Source organism: Sciurus vulgaris, assembly GCF_902686455.1.
Source record: "Sciurus vulgaris genome assembly, chromosome: 9".
Classification (NCBI taxonomy): domain Eukaryota; kingdom Metazoa; phylum Chordata; class Mammalia; order Rodentia; family Sciuridae; genus Sciurus; species Sciurus vulgaris.
This window is the reverse complement of record NC_136469.1, coordinates 104311871-104327910: the sequence shown is the minus strand read 5'-3', so window position 1 is coordinate 104327910 and position 16040 is coordinate 104311871. Positions and strand designations below refer to the sequence as shown.

The following is a 16040-nucleotide window of genomic DNA, read 5'->3' as shown; positions in this document are numbered from 1 at the left end:
GAGGACAACCCACACCCAAACCATAGCCCAGTTAGAGAAAGGCTCCCTGTGTTCAACAGACCCTACACACTGGCACCTATGAACTTCAAGTGGTGGAAGGGAGTCAACCAATGGAGGGAATTCAGGGGTTCACATGTACTCACTCCCTGGAACCCAATGCCAAACTTTGTGGGAAGGAGCAAGTGTGCAGTTTTCTAAGGAACAGGTTTATAACTTGCTCCTGATTCCTAGTGAGGTTCATTACCAAGAAAGACTCAGATCTGCAGGTATAGACCATTGAACACTATACTATGCTTGTCCTTGGTAAGACACAATAACTTGTGTGTCAGGTGCTAATCAACCAGAAATTCCAGAAGGGCATGGATTCTCACTCAATCAAGAGCTTTCTTTTTATAATTTTTCACACTGAACCATTTAAGATGTGAGAAATTATAGCAATGAGTCTAGAAGATTTAGATTATGTATTACTTTCATAAATAACAAAAGGCACAAAAATAAGAAAGAAAATGCTACTAGTTCTAAGTACTATGAAAAGTGTTAACTCCTCTAAAAGATAACCTATCTAATAGACTAACATTTTTTATTTAAATCAATTCACTTTCTATAGACCTGAAAAATTTATCCAATTTTCCATATGGTTTATTTTAATTTTTTGGAAAGAGAGGAGTATTTTTATCCATTAAGCTGAGTGTCATAGATTATTTACTGAAAATTCTAGATTAGACATAGAACTTGTAAATTGTACATTGAAATTAAGCAAAAGCAAAAATTAAGGTCAAGTGTGGAGCAGGTTGTTTGACAGAAGTATTTCAAGATTACTGGTGAATTGAGCTCAAATGAATCCAACAGAAAAATAAAACTGCCAAATTGCCGGAAGGAAAATAAAAAAGTCCAAAAGTGACCAATAAAGTAAAAGTCTCCTGAAAAATAGCCAACTATGTCCATTGTTCAAACCAACTAAACCAGGTTGACTTCTGTCCAAACTCTAACTCATCTGTTATCCCCAAAGAAGTGTGCATATTTGGGGGACACTAGCTAAAGAGGATTTGTTTTTTTATCAGTCTTCAGGCATTTTTCTAATTTTATTTCTCTTCACTAGAAAAGTTATTTACATTTATTTATCCAAACCCTATATTGAAAGTTATACATGCAAACTATTTAGAAATATGGTCAGAGAAGATAAATGTCTTGTGGGAAATCACATATTGCTATCACTGGAAGGGCCAGAGTCCAGATTGTCCCTGACTGTGGACCTGAGCTCTCCATGTACACCGCCTCCCACCATTCAGTCTCGTCCATGAATGGTGTTCAAGTTCATGTTGAAATTAATATATAAGAGGGGATGTGGATACAAGAGCTATGAAGTAGGATGAGTTATTATCTGAGATGATAGTAATCCCTATAATCACAGATCACTTACTCTGTGCCAGGAACTAGTCTAAGAGATTTACACAGCTTAGCAGGTTTAACCTCCACAGAAACCCATCATGGTAGGTACTGTTGTCATTCCCGTTTTGCAGATGGAGAAAATAAGTCATAGAGAAGTACCACAAGGTCATTCCACGAATCAATGGTAGACCTGAGATTCCAATCCTTGCAGGCCCACTCCAAAGGTGGTCCTGTTAAGCTCCACTACTCACTGCTGTCTCTCAGATGTGTTAAGATCACATTATAAAAAATCGATAGTAGCTAGGCGCAGCGGCACATGCCTATAACCCCAGTGGCTTGGGAGGCTGAGGCAGGAGGTTGGCAAGTTCAAATTCAGCCACAGCAAAAATGAGACACTAAGCATCTCAGTTGGACCCTGTCTCTAAATAAAATATAAAATAGGGCTAGAGATGTGGCTCAGTGGTCGAGTGCCCCTGAGTTCAATTCCCGGTACCAAAAAAAAAAAAAAAAAAAAAAAAAAAAAAACCAATAGTATGCTTTCTTTTTTTAAAAATAAAACATTTAATTCACCCATAGGCTGAAGGAGTAGTAAATGTCTTTCTTCCAGGGAAGACCTGGGCCTGCCCCCAGGGTAGATGCTAATTGGTGGTTCCCGAGCAGACCCTGGCCCTTCTCTCTTGGCCACTCAAGGTGTGAGGTTTCCCAGGCCTGGCTGTGCAGGCTCCTTTGAATCTTTGCTCTGTAAGGTGCTGTATTCAGTTACTCCTAATAAGCCCCTGACAGTCTTCTTTATTAAGCCAGTTTCTGAGATAATGGCATTTTGTAAGGGTACTCTTAAGAGCACAATTCCAGTGAATTCTATTTAATCCACTTAGTTAAATAGGTACTAAAACAGAAGCTGATCCTAACCCTTAGCTAAGCATGCTCTGTGTACTTTAGTTGCGGGCTTCTTGATAAGGGAGGCCCCAATCCCTAGGGTGTCCCTGTTTTCTTCCAAAATGGGGGGATGACTCATGCCTGCAGTTTCTTTCTCTGGGTGGCCTGGGCATCTCTTGGGCAGGGGTCCGGTTACTCCTCAGAGTAACAAAGTAGGGCTCCTGTGTCATGCCCACCCTCCCTGCACCCCCTCCAACCGTCCTCCATCTGTTCAAGTCTCCTGCCTTCAGCAGAGGCGGGGCAGTGGTTTCCATGGCGCTGCACACTGCGGGTCCCCCAGCTTCAGCCACCACAATGTTAAAATGGAAAGCCGGCTAAATCGCTTAGCGGTCCTCTTGGGTGGCTGCAATGAAGCTTTGCTCCTTCCTCTCGACGGCTGGGATCTTCTACTGTTTGAAACAGGCTTGGAGCTTTCTGGTTCTTGGGACATCTTTTCACAAAACCTGGTTTCCCAGTTTGATTTTATTCCTTATGTATTCAAGAATGAAGCAAATAAAACATCTTGTGAGGGAGGCTGCTTCAGTCTGGACTGGAGCTGAAGTATCTCTTATCTAAGCCTTACACGCACACGCGCACACACACACACACACAGGGCACGATCACTTGTGTGGCTGGGTGTGCTAAGGAGCAGGGGTGTGGCTAGATTAGGATTGAAATGTTTCTCTACTTACTGATATTATTCTCCTCACAGTTCTCAAAGTCTTTCAGGCCCCCAATAACTTTGGAAAAAACCAGTGTCAAAAAATAGACGGTAAGCCAAGAGTCAAGAGGCCTGGTCACCAGGCCATTTTTCCTTCTGGCACAAGATTGCTCTTCTTGTCCTTTTACTGGTCTGGAGTTGAGAGCACAGGCCACTTTCTTGTTTGTCCCCTGCCTGCTGCCTCTCTGCAAGCCACAGGGGGCCCACCTTGATGGATCAGTTAGAGAAAAGATCTGCTAGGGGGTCTGACATGGCTGGAGAGGGCAGAGCATTAGGAGGTCACGACCTGCCTCATCCATCCAGCAGTGTGACAATGCCTTTTCTTTCTTTTGAAATGATTGTTTTTTAAAATGGAGTTTTGCTTCTCAGGGATTTCATTAAACGTTTGGCAAATGAAAAAATAAAATAAAATAAAAACCAAGTAGACTTTAGCAAGTGGTGTCACATCTGAGATCGTCTAATGATGTGACTGCATGAAATGACTCCTGAGTCTCGTGTTCCTGTCAAGTGCATAAGGCAAACAACGGAGCTCTCCAAGTGTTCTTGGGAAGACAGGAGACTGGGAAAGTTATTTAAAGGGGAGCACAAAAAATCAATTTCCCATGCATGTATCCATATCCATCCACCCATCCATCTCTATATACATATAAATATGTGTATAAATTTATTTTAAATTGAAACATAAAAGTACTCTCATTCAGTAATCCTTTGATGAAAAGCAAAGGTTTTTTCTTTGAGTATTGTCTGCTGATTGCAGTTGTTTTTTTAACAACATGCAGGATGTATCTTGTAGGATTTCTGATACACCATGTACTCCGTTCAAAGTGTAACCGGCAGTTAAAGAAACCTCCAGTAAAATCGGAGGGCAGAGTTGTTCTAGATTTTATTGTCTTTTGTAAAATCTTCAATCCTTTGTAGTTGCCTTTTTTACACCTAATCTGAAAGGTTTATTTTGCTTGTTTGTTTTGTTTTTGTGGTGCTGGGGCCCAGGGCCTCACACATGGTAGGCAAGTGTTCTACCACTAAGCTACATCCCCAGCCCACAAAAGCATTTTTAAAAAGTGACTCATCTTTACTGGGTCTTTCGAAAACAATTAAGTTTGTCACTAAAAGTTTTCTTTCTGAATTTATATTTTATCACTATGTGAAAACATTTAATTAAATTTTGCAATTTAGTAAGTAGCATAACTGGCACAAGCAGGTTTGGGGACAAATGTAGCAGACTATTAAGAAGTAACTGGGACGAGCAGACATGCATGGGCACATAGAGATGGCTTCAGAACCATGAGAGGGTCAAAGTTTTGGCATTAGTCATATTTTATAGAAGGATAACAGACATTATTTCGGTGACTGGGTTATGTGAAGGCATGTTAGGATACAAGAAATATGTGTGTGGGTGCATACAAATTTATATTTATTATATATATTATTACAAAGGAAAAAAATCTAAACAAGTCCCTGAGGTTCTGTGTTTATACTATCCAGACAGTCTTAGCTATATCATCAATCTCATGCTTAATGACCTGGTGTGACTTCTGAGTTCCTCTAATAAAAAAGAATTGTAATCTAAGTTTTCAGATTTCAGGTGGTACAGAACCCATTTTCTCCTGTTTGTTGAGGCCCTGAGCAACACCACATGGCAGGGGCTCCTCGGCAGGGGTGGAGTAATATTATGGTTTAGATATGAGATGTCCCCAAAGCTCATGTGTGAGACAATACAAGAGGATTTAGAGGTGAAATGATTGGGTTATGAGGCCTTAACCTAATAAGTGCATTAATCTGTGATAGTTGATTGGTTAACTGGGTGCACTGTAGGCAGGTAGGGTGTGGCTAGAGGAGGCGGGTCATTAGGGGCGTGCCTTTGGAGTATATATTTTGTTCATGGTGAAGGGAGTCTCTCTCTTTGCTTTCTAGTGCCATGTTTCCAGTTGCTTTCCTCCACCACACTCTTCTGCCATACCTCAGACCCTGAGGAATGGAGTCAGCCATCTATGGACTGAGACCTCGGAAACCATGAACCCCCAAATACACTTGTCCTCCTCTAATTGTTCTTGTCAGGTCTTTTGGTCATGGCAGTGAAAAAGCTGACTAAAAAGTCTTGATATGAATATGCTCGAATAGGTGTATGAGGTAGTCTAACAAAATCTACTCCAGAAATACCAAAGTGAGGCCACAGTGGGTCCAAGACAGGTAGGCACCCACGGAGGCCGACTACTCCCGGAAGTCTCTACATAAGCCTCCCGTCTGGCTCTTGACCATACTGGTCCAACAGCCCCATGGGTTTGCTGAATCCTGCTCTGTGGCCTGTAATCTCTTTTCCTGAACTTCAGTTGTTGCCTGAGTAACAACGGAGGAAAGCAGACAGAAAGAGGGACGAGCTCCAGTGGAAGCAAGACTCTGAGCTCTTTTGCTGAACTCTCGCTGCTGGTCCCTAGCACAGCACCTGGCCCACTAAATAGTTCTTAACTAAATGAATGGGGAAAATAGAGAGGTTATAGGAAAAATAGTGGAATCAGAGTAAGCATCTGTAAAGCTGTAAAACTTTCTTGGTAATAAAGTTTATCTTGATGATAAACTACCTCTGCAGGAAATTTCAAACAAAGAGCTCTCAGCTGGTTTTGAGCAATTGCAGCCTCCATGGGGAAACAGATCAACTCCCAAAAAGGCTACCAGAGAAGAGCAACCTCAATTGGCTGATGAATTCTGTTTGTCTTTTTACACAAAAAACGAAACCACACATGGCTTAGGAATATATACTTATGTGACAAAACTGTTTTAAAAAGAAGAGAGAATGACAAATACAAACTTCAGAGTGGTAGTTACCTTTGGATAGAATGGGGGTAGGGATGTATTTAAGCAAAAGGACAAGACAGGGTGGTGGGTCCATGGGTGTTTATTATATAATTATGCTTCTTAACATATATGTCACCTAATCTTTTATATGTACCAGCTTTCATCTTTAAAATATAACAAAAACCAGTTCTACTGCTTTCTAAGCTTCCAGCAAATTCAGCTTTTTAAAATAGATGATTAAAGGAGCAAATGACAGCTTAAATCTATTATTACTAGGCAGGTTTGGGATGTGTGGAGAACATGGGAAGACTTGTACGTTCAGGAGAGAATGTGACATGCCACATGCAGCTGCCCAAGCTCGGAGGCTTTGGAGGAGAAAACATGTAGGAGGAAGAAGGAAGGAAACTTTCAGGAACATTCTTTGGAACCTGCCCATTTTTCAGGGTAGCTTTCCCCGGCAGGGTGCAAGGTCAAGTTGTCAGGTCCAGAAAGCAGAAATCCTGTCTGGGGTATAGGCAGAAGTGTCAAGGAGGCAGCAAATCAGATGATCCTAGATCATCACAAAGCAATGAAATAATCCCAACTATTTCTAAAAATTTCCTCTAAGATAATTCTGAGAGATCTCTCCCAAGTGGTTCTTCTGACTCTCATAAAGGAAAGATACTTGCTTTTTCCTAAGATTTTATGTGACTAAATAAGGATGCCTTGAGAACTTAATAGATGATGTGATACTGTATCACATGAATTAATACAATTTCATGTTAGTCATTCTGTTGTCTATTAAACTAATTTAAATACACTGTAGACAAAGAGATCCTGATGTTCCCCATTCAGAGTAACTGAAATAGGTACAATGTTTGAGGCTATTTCTTTAAAAAGGTAGGTATTGGATTTTTGATCAGTTACATAATCTTCTGTTATTGGGCTCTTACCATGGGAAAATCAGATCTCTTTCATATCACTTTGATTTTGGGCTACGTTCCCAGTCATGAAACCTGCCATACAGCCACTTACACAGAGCATGTGTTCACAAATCTCACCATGCCTGAGGAGGCCCGGGAATGGGCGCCTACCATAATCACAGCCAATGACTCCAACTGGCAGATCTCATTGTAAGAGCTTCCTAAAAAGTTGCTTGTTTTTGTTCTATTAAATTAATTCTACTGAATTACAAACTTGCCTTTTATACTGTAATAAATCCCCTTTCAAAGTGTGCTGACATTTCTGCTGGGTCTGAAGAGCTCAATATGGTTTGCCGACTCTCAGAGCTGCCCTGACAGGTTACCTGGATCTGGTTGTTTTCAAAAGCTTCCAGGTGGCAGAGCACTGGCAGCTAGGAACACAATGATAAATTGTTACTGTTGACTTCCCTTTCTGAACTAGGAGAAGACAAAGCACACAGAGGAATCATCACACCCTGTCCACAAGTAAGCACAGCTGGCAATTTTTATGTCAAATTTTGCTTACTTATTTTTTTGGCAGGTGGGGGTGGTTGCTACAAAAGACAAAGCTGCAACAAAGAGAACACAGGATGGACAAAAACAGGGTGGGAAAAATGCAATCTGCTTATTTTATTGTTCCCTGAATTGGGAAAAGTCTGTCAATTCTTCGATTACAGCAGGGAACAGTATTTCCCCAGTGCAAAGTTTCAGAGCCCATGGGCCAGTCCAGCTGGTCAGAGAGAAGGAAATGGAACCCCAGATGCTCCTCCCATGGATGGTCCTTCCCAGACCTACTGGAGGCTGATCCTGCCAGCCTTCCAGAATGCACATCTGATGTACCACTTCTTACAACCAGCTTGGTGCCGTTTTACTCTACATACTCTGTCCCTCTTTGTTTTCCATCACAAGGATGTGTGGTGTGCATGTGTGTGTGTGCGTGTGCGTGTGTGTTCGCACTGGTGGGGAGAAGAGGGTGCATTTTGTGAATCTGATCAGCTGCAGCTGCAGCAGAGGCTCCAGAGTTCCCCAAAAAGACCACATGGAGGTCTTCCTGCAGGAGCAGGTCAAAAAGGAAGCTGTGAAGAACCACAGCGAGGTACACTGTTTCTGTTATGGTTAATTCTTAGCCCATTTCCAGTCTAGTTGCTGGTTTGAAAAGCCCATTGCACATGAAGTAAAAGAGATAAGGTTGTACTTTACTTAAGAAATGCCAATGAAAGTGGAATTAAGAGTGTGCAAATAATATGGTGTCATTTCTGGCTATGATGTGCTGCTGGGAAATGCTGTTTCCAGGTTTCAATGAATACTTCCCTCTGAGTTATGCTTGTCTGCAAATTACACAAACCTGCATTATGCTAATTGTCCATTTGTAGAAAAGGGTGAAATCAGAAGTTCAAATCATGGCATATTTAAAAGCTTTTCAAATTACTGTCTGGCTGTCTCCAGCTCTTGTTTTCACTGTCATTTGGAGGATTTCTTTAAAACCCTTTGTTTTCCATTATGTTTCTTGAGCTGCAGCTCCCCTGAACTTGTTATCGGATTCTGGAAGCACAGGGGGACAGCAGAGTCTTTTTCCCTCCATATTTTGCGGGGAAGGAGAGGTGGTTAATAATATGGGATCATTTTCTGATCTATTTGGGAAAAAGGGAAGAATAAAAGGGAAGCTTATTGGCCTAAAGTTTCTTTCATCCCTTTTGTTTCTTAGAAGAATAGAGAGCGAATGGCGTTTATTTTTCTTCCAGCAAGTAGACAGATCAAATGAGGCCTCTCCCTCTCCCCTCCCCCGGCACCCGGGTCCCTCTGCCTCACTCTAAGGTTCCCTGCACCTGTTGTTGTAAATCTCCATTGAACCGAGCCAGCATTGCTGTGCCTGAAATTCAAGCTCTCACTAAATGAGGCCCATATCTATCACTTTTCTGTATTTTCTTTTGGAGGTAGCGTGGATCAGTGCGTAGGTTAGCCATGCCTGATTCAGAGATGGGATGCAGTCCAGACGGGGCTGCTAATGGGCCTGGCAAGAGAGGAGGGCAAAAACCTCTCTTTGAAACAAGGAAGAACCTTGAGATGGACCTGAAAACAAAGGCAGAGAAATCAAGGAAAGCTCCCAGGCGCGGCTGGGAGCTCGGGGCTGCGCGCACTCTGGTCATTCCCCAGCGGTTAGGATTTGGAAGGCGCAGGACAGACAGCACAGCGCGCCCTGCTTCCCTGACTTGAGGAGTGAGCCAGGGCCCCTTGCCTGCAGCCTTCTGGGGACTCTATACCTGGCCTAACTGTAGCCTAGACAGGCTCCACGCAGCTTTTACCCGTTTCCCTCAACCTTTGCTGGAGATAACTGCAGTGAACCCCTGGTCTACAGGTCATTTAAATTCTGTCTGGAGAGATAACTTAATCACAAACATGTAGGGTATCTAGCCTTTCACTTGCTTCTGAGCAGGGACATTTTAAGCCCACGGCTATTTTTTACCATTGCTCTGTGGAGGTGATGAGGAAGACCTTGAGCAAGCCAGACTGGGCAAAGCTCTTCCCTTGGGCAGGATGGACAGGAGGGGTGAAGATACAGAGCCAACTCTGTGATTTGAGGGCAGCCCAGAGAGGGCTCCCCTTCTCACGGCCCTGAAAGGGCGAGTGGAGTGAATTAGTTGAGAAATAAAGACTGCCAAAAGGTTAGAATTTCTTCTGGGCCTCCACTGTGCAGAGAGAGAGAAACAAACAAACAAACAAACAAACAAACAACTAACCCAGAAGGGCCACCTAGGTGACATAGGGATTCTCTCCACACCAGCATATCACTCCTTTCTGGACCCAGCACTGGCCTTCATCCTAGTGAAACTGTCCCTAGAGCTCAGACCCAACCTTAATGAACAGCCATATCCCCTCTACCCAAGGTTGCCACAATGGTTTTATTGTGAGCTCATAAAATGAGCCAGGACTCAAGCCCGCAACAGGTTTGGCGCCGCATGCTGGGCCAGGCACCCAGGAGGTGGTCAATAAATGTGGCTAGATTCAAAACGTGGAATTATTCTGGAAGCAAAACAAGATAAAAAAAAAAAAAAAAATCTCTCCATGAAAATAGCTGGCTATGGCTTCTGGCTCCAGATTTCCAGAGGCCATTGCCCTGTCTGGTTTGCCTCAGAGCCATCAAAACAGGAGGGTCTGGAAGATGCACCAACTAGGAAATGTACCTCCAGGGACTTCTGCAAAGCTTCCCACAGGCACAGTAAACGTGTACTGAGCGCCTACTGTGTGCTGAGCATGCTATTTGGGTTGTCTCACTGTATTTCACAGAATCTAGATTAAGAAAGCGCTAGAGAAGTTGTGCACTTCTCAGGAGACTGAGGCAGGAGGATTCCAAGTTCAAGGCCAAGCTCAGCAATTTAGTGAGGCCCTGTCTCAAAATTAAAAAATTAAAAAGGTATGAGAATGTAGCTCAGTGTTAAAGTACCTCTGGGTTCAATCTCCAGTACCAAAAAAAAAAAAAAAAAAAAAAAAAGGACTAAAGGAATAAGGTAAGATAACAAAAGTTCCAAGGGTTTTCATAGTAATATTATTTATAGTAAAAAAATGGAAAATAATAAAATATCCATCAATGAGAAGATAAAAATGAATGTGTTTGATCTATTATTGATTAAGAGATGCTAGATTAACTGACAAGAGTAGACTGCTGAGCAGAATATACAGTACATATGCTAAATAGTAATGTATCTTATCTTGTACACACACACCCAAATATATTCATTTGTATATACAAGTACAGACTAATTTATTACAAACCATTATACTTATTATTCTGGACTTTCTGAAGTGATAGAAGTATTCTGTTTCTGTGTTGCCTAATACAAGTAGTCACTAGCCATATATGGCTATTAAGCTCTTGAAAGGTGGCTGGTGTTTCTGGTGATCTCGATTTTAAGTTATATTTCACTTTAGTTAATTCAAACAGCCACATTTAGCTAGTGGCTACTGTGACCTACAGCACAACAGTAGAACATAAACCCAGGGAGAACAAAGACCTTTGTTTAAACACTGATGTATCTGAACCTTCTAAAATAGTGCCTGTGCTTGAAATGTGGTAGGTGCACAATAAATCACTGTTAAACAGTCACCTCCTAAGGGACCGCACGTGTGAATTGGAGGAGGCTTGCACTTTCTTCCTTATGTATCTCTGTTCCATTCTGATTTTTTAAAGAAGCATTTATTTCAGCATTAAGAAAAAAATAAAGACCTGCCACCTCTGAAAAGCAATATACATCGATCTCCTTTTATTTTTCATGGCTGACCAAAGTACCACTGGCTCTGGCAGGTGGGAGAGAGGCTGGCGTGACATGATTTACACCTGGGTGCCTGGTCAACTTGCTCCCAGCGAACGTGCCCGGAGTCGCAGCTCCACTCGCTTCACCTCAGCCCTGTCCCAGGGCCTAGCAGAAGCCTCGGCCCCGGTTTCATTTTTCAGTCTTCAGTGCAGGCTTCAGGGTTCCACAGCTCTCAGCAAGGTCAAGAGCGGAGGCTGTATTTCCAGTGGGGAAGAAAGCCTGACAGAAAATACCGTGTGGTTGAAGTGCGGGGTCAGGCACATTCCTCTCTGCTGTTTACAAGGCCAGTCGCAGGCCTGATTTATCACCTTTTGAATCAGTGTCTCCGTGGTGGGATCCTGAGGCACCTCTGCTCTTCGCCTATACGGCTGTCTGTCCTGTCTGCTGAGTCCCACCCACCGCCCCTCAGTTGCTCCCAAGGCACAGGGGATGCCACTGCGTGACCTCCAGCTCTGTCCGCCCCTCTGGCTCCCGTCCTATCTGCTCTTCTCCCTCCAAGTCTGACGCAGGAAGCTGACTCGGGAGCACTCTGCCACTCCTCCTCCTTCAGCTTGCAGACGCTGTCCGCCACATCCGTGTTCCCCAAACTTGGGTCATTTCTTAGTCACTTTCCCTTCTGCAACTCCTATGGGCTGTCTGTCCCATCACGTACTCAGTCTTTTCCTGTAGGTTGATTTTAAACCAACTTGTCTACTGATTAGTTGTAAGCTAATACATATTTACTGAGTGCTAACTACATGCTGGGCACTGGAGGCTTGGTGCCTGCACTTACTAGAAGCGTAGTATAAGTATAGCATCCTGTACTCTGAAGGGGGAAAACAGACACCTGCACATCAATATACAAACAAATAAATCATAAGGTTATTGGAAATAAGTGCCCGGAAGAAAAATGGAGGTAGATATTTAAGAGATGGCAAAAAAATGGGCCTATAGGAGAAGGTTGCATCTTAGCAGAGACCTTGAAAAGAGTAGGCAAACCCTGCAGATACCTAGGAAAAAGCTTTCCAGGCAGACAGAAAGCAGTGCAAAGGCCCTGAGGTAAGTACATACTTGGACTTAGAGGGTTCCAGGAGAGCAAAAAGGCTAAGTGGCTGGTGGAAGTGAAAAGGTCCCAGAGGAGCTCAGAGAGCAGGCAGGGCCTCCTATAGCATCCACCTAGAAGCTGGAGAAGGAGAGAGCACACAGGTGAAGATGGGAAAGATGGCATGCCCACAAGTCTGGTACCTTCTAAGGCCGACCAGTGGCTGGAGAGAGTGGACTGTGGGTCCAGAGAGTAGCAGGCCATCTGGAAGAGGCTGATGTATAGTGCACACAGCTCTGAATTTCATGTGCCCAACCTTTCCAACATCTCCCCCATCCCTTCCTGACAGAAAGAATACAATGAAACTCAGTGAGGCAAAAGCTACATTAAATAACATGACAATCATCCAAATGGCCATAGGAGAAAGCTGGCACATTAGTAAAAGGCTTTATCATCATCCGCCTCTCCTGTGAGAGGCTCAATATTGCAATGGCAGAGTCACCAACTGAGGGAGCGAAGGGAGGACAAGTTAGTGAGGCCTGAGGCTGGCTGGCATTGCTACTGGAATTTGCTAGAAAGAGAGCTGGCGAGTGACCCCTCAGCTAGAGGGGTCAGGGGCAGGTTCCCTCAGGATCCTGAAAATTCAAGATGGGTGAAGTAGCTTGCTCTTGTTACTCCAAGAAAGAATCAAGGATTAAGCTGCTTTTTAAATTGCACAAGGTGAGAGTTCATGCACTGATCCATTCAGCATCTGCCTGCTGAGCACCTCCGGCCTGGCACTGTTGTGTACTCCGCACAGACTGGCAAACAAGACACAAAAATTTATACTTGCACCCAACTCTCTTTGTGCTTCTCCATTGAGCCTAAGACTGATGATAATAGGTAACATTTATTGAACACTTTCTACATGCCAAATACTAGTCTAAGTTCTTGATATATGTTGATTCATTTAATCCTCAGAACTGACCTATGAAATAGGTGCTGTAATCATCCCCATTATACAGAAGAGAAAAACGAGGCACAGAGAGATTGAGTAACTTACTCAAGGCCACACAGCCAATTAATGGCAGACCATTATTTGAACCTAAGTCATTTAGACCCAGTGCCCAGACTCTAAACTGTTATATTTATCACAACGGGAAAACAATATAAATAAATACCTGGAGGATTATAAAAAGTATAGCACAATATAATAAAACAGTTCAAATTTAAACAGTCTAGACAGAATGATCATTCTAAACTGTTATAGACTTAAGTTATGGATTATTTAGAAGATATGTACATTATTACATATTTACTTCATTATTTGCAAGTGATCCTAGGGCTCATCTGTAAGATACTAACAAGCATAGAAGTCTGCTTCCTGAACGCTTAAGACTGGATTTCTGCAAAGTGCCCCTCACTAACCACACACCCCTCATATCACTAAAGTGCTTAGTTCACTCCAGAGGCTAATCATGCCATTACAGTCTTCTTGGTTTTACTCATGTGTGCAACAACCTTCACTTGATCTTGGTGAAAGGCATTTAAATTAAGATTTCAGTTCCAGGTCTGCTCATCTCCAATGCTGCCAGGGTAGTCACTGGTGTTTTAACAGTATCCTGGGTCGCCTCTTCCTGGTGCGTGGTAGATTTCATGCTTTCCATGTGAGAAGGACCATGGATTGGGTAGGTAAAATATGAGTGGCAGTGACAGGTGCCATATCTTAGTAGAAACCTTTCAAGGCCAGTATGGAGTTTACTTATTTCCTCATCCACCCTGCCTTTGTGGCCTATGGAAGCCAGGAGGCCTCAGGCTGTCTGGCTGGGTCCCTACAAACTGAGGGGGACACAGGACACAGAGAAGAATAATTGTTATGGTTGAGATATGAGATGTGCCCCTAAAGTTCATGTGTGAGACAATGCAAGCATTTCCCGAGGTGAAATGATTAGATTATGAGAGGTGTGACCTAATAGGTGGATTAATCCACTAATAGAGTGACCGCAGACAGGAGGTATGGCTGGAGAGGCTACTGGGGAGTTGATATTCTGTCATTGGTGAGCAGAGCTCTCCCCTTCCTGCTGCCATGTCCTGAGCTTGCTCTTTCTCCATGCCCTTCTGCCATGATGGTTCCGCCTCAGCCTGGGCCTGGAGCTATGGCTTACAGGGACTGAATTCCAAATCCATGAGCCAAAATAAACCTTCCTCTTCTGCATTGACCTTGTCAGGTCTTTTGGTCACAGCAACAAAAAAGCTGACTAAAACTCCAGTCACTGCTGCGGTGCACCACAGTGGGCTCTCTGCATCTGGAGGTTCTGGAGGCAATGGGTTCAACCAACTGCGGAGAGAAAAATTCTTAGGAAAAAAATTGCATCCATATGGAACATGTATAGACTTTTTCTTGTCATTATTTCTGGATAATACAGTACAGCAACTAATTACATAGCATTTGTATCATAGTAGGTATTATAAATAATCCAGAGGTAATGTAAAGTATATAGGGAATGTGTGTAGGTTATATGCCAAATACTATACCATTTTATATAAAGGACTTACTTGGACATTTGAGTATTTTGGTACCTGTGGGGGTCCTGGATCTCGAGAGATGACTACTGAGATTCTAGGGTTGCTTGTTATTAGCTCATCCTAACCAACACAAATACCAGTCCTCCAAATTCTAGATCAAAGTGGGAGAAAATGAATAAAGAATCTACATAGTCAACTGGAAAAGAAATGAAAACATTAAATGACCATTACTGTACTTTAGATAAGTACATGTTATTCACACCTAATCTTGGTAACACTGAGAAACAGGTATTATCCCCATTTTATACTGAGGAAACTGAGGTTCAGAGAGGGAGGGGAACTTAGTTAAAGTCACACAGCTAGTTAAGTGACAGAAATGAGTTTAAATCCAGGTCTGCCAGAATCTGGTGATTATACTATGCTGTCTATAAAAAAGCACAGTAACTAAGATTACTCCAAGGGCCAAACACAGGAATGCCAGGAGGGAGGGGCATCCAGATGGAGTCCCCCCAGCTGTGGACAACATACTTACTAGTTGTCAGGCACTGGGGTGGGATACCCAGCGCACAGGGCAGCTATGCTGATGAGTTGGTGGTGCTCTAGGCCACAGTCAAGCACAGCTTCAGTGTGGCCTGAGAAGAGCTATCTTGCTTTGGCAGGGACTGGGTGGGACTTAGGAGCACACTCCAAGGCACAGAAGGAAGGATAAAGGAACAAGACAGGAGAGAGGGGAAACCAGGAAAGCAACGAGAAATAATGGCCAAATAAAGAAGTCCCATCGACGTCATTCTCGTCCTGTGCAGATGTGCACACATTTGGTAAGAATGTGCCACATGCCTTGCCCCGGCACACTCAGCTAGGGAGGCATGTTGCTACTGCTTGATGACATCAAAGCCACCCGTGAAAGCCAAGTGCAGCTCCGCCCTGTCGTCCCCAGCCCTCTGTCCAGCTGGCTTAGGAATTCTCACCAAGCAGGGAGCACACACTCCCTGAGGGGACTGACAGGCTTTTGTTTGCTGGTCTTCCTGCTCATTATAACTTTGTCATATTCTCCACAACTTGGGACAGTGTCCGATGTGCCTCAGTCACTCAATAAATGTTGATTGGTCACTGCATAGACAGTGCAGAGGGTGGAGTTAGAGAAGTGGTCTCAGAAAGCTGAGGGGCTGCTGAATACCACTAGGTCTGATGTCCCTGACCACCCAGTAATGGACCCTGGAGTGGCTCAGGTTGGTTCGATTATCCTCAGTGAGGGTGGGCTGAGGCACCACGGAGATGTTGCAAAGTGTGTGCTAGTTCGAAAGCAGTTGAAAGGGCTGATTCCAGAGTCCAATAGTATCTGAGGAACAGGGACATGATCTAGAGAGACATGACCATCTTGGTTGGAGTTCTGATTTAGAAGAGATGGAATCATGTGATTATTAGCAGCAAGGCCTCTGGAGTCT

At 43.4% G+C, this 16040-nt stretch overlaps 1 protein-coding gene across 3 annotated transcripts in view; it reads right to left on the bottom strand.

Moving 5' to 3' along the window:
• Positions 1–16040, bottom strand: part of SCFD2 (sec1 family domain containing 2) — a 398565-nt gene that overhangs the window by 41698 nt on the left and 340827 nt on the right. The window lies entirely within an intron of this gene.